Source organism: Gossypium raimondii, chromosome 11 (genome assembly GCF_025698545.1).
Source record: "Gossypium raimondii isolate GPD5lz chromosome 11, ASM2569854v1, whole genome shotgun sequence".
In the NCBI taxonomy this organism is placed as follows: domain Eukaryota; kingdom Viridiplantae; phylum Streptophyta; class Magnoliopsida; order Malvales; family Malvaceae; genus Gossypium; species Gossypium raimondii.
The window spans coordinates 509,927-516,148 of NC_068575.1; the positions used below are offsets into that span (position 1 = coordinate 509,927).

Genomic DNA, 6,222 nt, shown 5'->3' on the forward strand with positions numbered 1-6,222 from the left:
TTCTGTATAGCAACCTTATTTGCGGCCCAGTTTTCTTTTCGGCAATCTCTTCCTTGGTAAATTTTCTATTTTTTCTCATTGCTGATTGTTGAGAGTTGCATTGTTTCTCTGCGCCTCTTTTTTTAGCTTCGTTCTTTCCATTCTGAAAGCTCTGATTGGTTGCTGGCATCAAGCTCTCATACCATGCCGAGTCTGCAATCTCATTGAAGTCTTCAAGATATGACAAAGGATCAACGTCTTGAGGATCTGCCATGATAGCAGCTTCGTTTTGCTTCCTTTTTTGCCAGCCCTTGGTCAAGAAAAAGAACCCAATCCAGAACAACAGAAAATTTTGAAGGTTAAAGAGAGTTTCTCGATTTCACCAAAAAAAAAGAGTAAAAGAGAGTTTCTTGAATTAGGCTTTGTTAGATAACTAAAAAGAGAGATTTATACTTAACCTGGTGACAATGTAACTGAACTAATCAAAGTTAACTAACCTGGTAACAATATTTTTCTGCTTTTCTTTTAAATTGCTGTATGTATGTGTGTTCTTGTTGTGGCTTCAGTTTTCAGTTATGCAGCATGTAGCAAGGTTGGAAAACAGTTTAACTAAATTAACGAACTTACAGACCTGTGGTAGTACGGAAAGTCACCCCGTCTCTTTTCCTATGAAACCATACATGGATTTCTTGTTCGAATATATGCAAACTATTCAGGTCTCCACTCAGGAACAAGTAGTTCTCATCTATGCTTGCATTCGACATCAAGGGGTTCTCACTTGAGAATTCTCCCCCTTGAAAGTTCATGTCTCCACTTGGGAATAAGTATGTTATCTTGGCATAATAATTTTTCAATTTCTTCCTATTTTTGGCATCTTCTAATTTATGTTTTTAATAACAATGTAAATATTTTTACAATTTTGAAGTAATCCTTACAATTTTTAATGATTTAAAAAATATTTTTTTAATAAATATTAGTTATATTTGTATAATTTTAAAGGGTTTTTTATAAAAAATAATTAATTAATGAAAATGATATTGAGTCTAGGTTATTTACGAAAATAAGGTATTTTCTAGTGCAACAGTAGGTGTCGCTTGACTGGTTGGTGGCACTACGATTTTAAAAAAATTACTTTTTTGAATGGTGACGCCTTACACATTGGCGGCACCGGTATAAATTTTTAAAGAATATTTGTATTTTTTATTTATACAATAGAAATAAAATACAAGAAATTTTTTTTTTGTGGTGCGGCCTTAACATTGATAATTTTTTTTAAAAAAAGTGCTTGACAAAAAAGAGTTGAAAAAAAAGTTAAAACAAACGAAAAAAATTACATCTGTTCTATCATAAATCTCTAAAATCAAATAAAAATATGATAAAATATCCAACCCTTTATTATTTTCACAGTAATCATGAATACTTTTTCTTTTTTGAGAAAAAATTAACATGTTATTTTCAAATTGCTTTTAAAGAAGAAAATTTAATAAACATGAGGTGTTAGATCTTGACATAACCCAAAGGTGAAGGTCTCCAAACATTCATTTTTAGTTTTTTCTCACCTTTTTCTTCCCATCTGATTACTAGAGTCCTAGTTACTGTTACAAACTGCATGCCATTTTCGAATACATCACTCTTAAACACACCAAAATTTTGTTTGAGAAGAAGCATAATTAAATTATATGTTTTTACTATTGCAAAAATATAATTTTATCATTTTAATAGCTTATATTTTTATAAAATTTAAATGATTAAATTAAAATTTTATTATTTTTAGGGGGTTAAAATGTAATTTTATTATATTTTAATTTAAAATTTTATGAATTATTAATGGACTAAAAGTTAAATTTTCTATTTTAGGGAGGTCGGTGCTGGCTCCGCACCTGCCTAGACACTTTCCATCCCACCAAACTCAGCATCAAACAACTGTTATCGGTGCTTATCTTTTCGTCTATTAATAAATTTACGTTTTCGTAACTTAATTTTAAAAAGCTATAAAATAATCGTTAAATTATTCGAAATTTTTTATTTAAATCATTGGATAAAATAACCTAATCAAACCAACTCGAGCAATTTAATCTTAATCTCTAATACAATTATATTGAAAACCACAAACTTCATAGAAAACCCAAAGTCAATGACAAAACAAATTAAAAAACCATTCTCTAATGGTGATTTTACTGAAGATTTTGCAGCAAGTCTGCAACTGCAAAACAACCTTTGATTAAGGATCTCTTCGATCGCAGCGCAAACCAGAATTTGAGTTCCGATTTCAACTATCTCAGTAGCTTTTTTTCTTCAAACATGTTCGATACATATTGCGATAGGTTCGAGGTAGTCCGGAAATTTCCCCCGAGCAGTGTTGTTTAATGCTTGTTCTAAGCCTTGGAAATGTTTGAACTCCACTTTGTTGTTGTTGTCGTCATCATAAACTTCATTCTTCAAATCAATAAGTTCAGTTGTAATACTAATTCTTCATAAGAGTGAAACTAAATAAAACATGAAATCTCAAATCCACTACTAAACAACCATCCAATAAATTCTTAGATTTGAAAAATAATCACATTTATGAGTTATACTATTTTCGGAATTCAAGTTATCAATTGCTATTTGGAGAAACTGTTACCGTTCATTAACTTCATCGGTCAGGTTACCTACCTTAAATAAGAATAAAATGTGTTAATATCATACATAGCCTATGAACACGTCTATCTACTAATATTGTATGTATATATCATACCTTCTTTACTAGAGTTCTGTGATGAATTCCTGAAATTTATTTAATTGACCCATAAATAAATGATCTGAAGCCAGAAATTTTGTTAGGGGCAAGATAAAATTATAAAATTCTGGAAGGGCCAATGCTAAAAAAATTGTGTTAAAAAAAAGCTTAGATTAAATTATTAACTTTTCATAGGGCTAAAAAGGCAATTTTTCCATTTCATTATGGAAATCAGAGTTCCTTAATAACCTGTGAAATATGCAAAATCCTACTGCCATCATCCTCTAATTCAACCTCAAAGCTCTGTCCACTTTTAACCTCAGCACCTACATATATATTGCCAAATTTCAGAGGATGACAGGTTTTCATGATTCACTAGACCCAAGAACATTGAAGGATGCAATGGCTAATTGAATTGAAATGGCAAATATGTAACAATCGAAAAATATTTGATAAGCAATCATCATTGAGATGTAAAAAAGTACAATAACACCAAATGATGAAACGCAATACCAATAGTAGTAGCAGATAGAACATATTCTAAAAAGTTTCCAACAGGGTAATCCAATTCAAACCCTTAATAGTGTCCAAAGAAATTACGATTTAACAAGGAAAAAAAGGTATCATTTTCTTTTTTCCCCTTCAATATTCATAATGAGTAAATTATAGGGAAATTTTACAGAGAAATGCTTGAAAAAAAATTGTATAAAATAAGTCATTTTCTTTTAATCAGACGTGAAATGAAACTAAGATGTGAAATTTACCCCAAAATTCCATTGAAGATGTGAGAGAAATCGGTAGAGAAATTGTCTTTAAGGAATGAAAAATCGACAGTCAACGACGTAGAGAGAGTGTAATTTCTTTGTTAGTGCGTTGACGTGTTTTTCTTTTCACAGTTTCAAGTGAGTCATCCCTGGACCCTGTTATGCCCTCCGATAAAACATAAGCAAGGACAGTGGAATCTGCAACAACCCCAGCAGTAGATATTATTAGAAGGACAAGAAGGAAAAAAAAAATATGAACTTGTTGCTATGGTAGTGAAAGGTGCTTATATCAGCTTATATAAAGAGATTAACCCTTTCCCTCCGGAGGCACCGGTAGCAATACGCTCACCAGGCTCTAACAGCTGGTTCTCCAAAATTACCTGGTGAATCTCCTCCTCAATCACCGCGTAAAAACACTCCCTGCATATCTTTAACCATTGCATAATTTTAGCATCCACGAAAAAAGAAGACAACGAAATACACGAAAGTGATCATCAAATTGATGCCTGTTTGAAATGAATAAGTACCATAAGGATGGGGAAGTTGAAGACAATACCTGCTCTAGGGTTTTGGGTCTTTTGAGGGCAGCCCTGTTCTGGTTACAAACGCAACACAGTCGAGCTCCGAATTTCTTTGGCTTTGAATCGGCTTCCATAAATGAAAGATGTTTCAAGAGAACTGCGTCTAAGGTGAACAATTCACGTTGTCCTTAGGCATGAGTTTTGATCTAACGTCAATGATAGGGAGCATTTGGAAGGGAGGAGCAGCGTCAGGTGAAGAAGGTTGCTGGTTTAAATGAACATAGTGTTGAGGGGTTGTTATTATCGGCTCTTGAACTGACAAAGTGCTGCTAAATTGATCTCCTACGTTGGATATTGCTGCCATGTTTGCTAAACTTGATCAATGTGTTTATAATAACAACCCACTATGAGAGTATTTATACAGAAAAAATCATGTTCTTGAAGCACTGCATCGAATATGTTTCTAGCAAAACTTGTGCTAGCTTTTGTTGCCGTGTCACTTTCATCTTCCATTGTTAGGGATAAGGGGACTAAAAGGAAAACTAAACCCCGAAAGGAAGGGCCCCTGTTTCCATGTCAAAGTCGTGAAGTAAGTGTCCCTTGCTGTAAATGTTCATATTGTACATTGGAGAAGAAAAAGTGGTAACGCTGAATACTACTGATCTGAGAGAGCAAAATGATGGTTGTACTGACACTGATGAGGAATCCAGAAGAGATAGGGTTGCTGTTTTTTCTTGTTGATCGTTGATTGATTTTTCTGTTTCTTTAGTTTTTGTTTTTCTTGGTTCTGTTTGTTGAAGGTGTTTTGGAGAAGATGGTGGTAATTAAATTATAGTAATAACATATTAATTTGTGTAACACATCAAGTAACTAGCAGGTTTGCCCGAGAGGTTAAGGGGGAAGACTTAAGATCTTCTGCACATAAGTGCGCGTGGGTTCGAACCCCACAGCCTGCAATTTTTGAAAAAGATTTATTTTATTTTATTATTTAAAATTTTATTTTATTATTTTATAAAGTGTAAAGTTTTGTTTTTTTCGTGAAAAAAGATAAATTTATTTTATTAATTTTGATTTTATTTTATAAAGTGGAAATTTTCGAATTTCTTAAATTTTAAGTGAAAAAAATATAAGTTTATTTTACATTATTTTTAAAATTTCTAAATTTTAATTTCCAAATGATGTATTTAAAAGTACATGTCTACATGCTTCATGAGTTGATTTAGGATTTATATTTATCCACTTGAAAAATAGCTAAAAATATATTGTATTGTCAGAGAGGCTTTCACACATTTGACAAAGTTTTGAGGTCTCAAATTTTGATGACCCAGCTTAAAGTTTAATCTTGTTTTAAAATACATATAGGGATCGTTGAAATTTATTTTTGCTTAAATTCTATCATATGTGGATCTTAAAGGTGTTTATGGATTGAGTTGGGTCGAGTTCAGGTTGAGACTAACTTAAAGTATGGTATTTATATACTTTATGTTTGTCAAGCTCATTCATGCTCGAAATATGAGTATAAATTTTCTCAAATCCGCTTATAGTTATAAATGACTAACTTATAAATGACTAACTTAAGTCTATTTTAGGTCCGTCCATATTATTTTTTAAAAATTATATTACATTATTTTTAATTTAATTTTTATTATATTTATATATTTTTATTCATTAAGATTTTATATAATATTTTTTAATGTTTACATTATTGTAGTATTATATATTACTATAGATTTAATTTTTATATGTTATAAATTACATAATATAAAACATTACAAAAATTTAAAAACATGGCGAGTTGACCACGAACCTTGAATGTTCAAGTCCAAATCCTACTCATATTTTGAATAGACTTAAATTTTTTTACCCATGCTCATTTTTTGAACCTAATATTTTCGTCCAAATACTCTTAAATTTTAGGTGAGCTTTCGAGCTTGGGTAAATTGCCTAACCCCTGAACAAATCTAGTAAGTCTTATCTAGAGTTATTTTAACTTAGGTTTTGTTTGTACTTCATTGTTTGAGTACTTGTCTAGAGTTATATGGACCACATGTAATGTGGGGTTAAAAATTTGTCATAAACTTGAATTAATTTTTTTGCTCAAATATATTTCCTGAAATACATAATTTTATTAAATCCTTTCAAATTTCGACTTGTTGATACAAAGAATCAACAAAAGTAGAAATGGCGGACCCAAATGAGAGAAAATGGTCTCCACTTGTTTTAGAGAAAAAAAGGGAGG

General features: G+C 31.2%; 1 non-coding gene across 1 annotated transcript; it reads left to right on the forward strand.

Moving 5' to 3' along the window:
• The first annotated feature begins 4,856 nt into the window (after positions 1-4,856).
• On the forward strand, positions 4,857-4,939 carry TRNAL-UAA (transfer RNA leucine (anticodon UAA)). Its single transcript has one exon. It is a non-coding gene; the product is annotated as a tRNA-Leu (tRNA).
• The last annotated feature ends 1,283 nt before the right edge of the window (positions 4,940-6,222 follow it).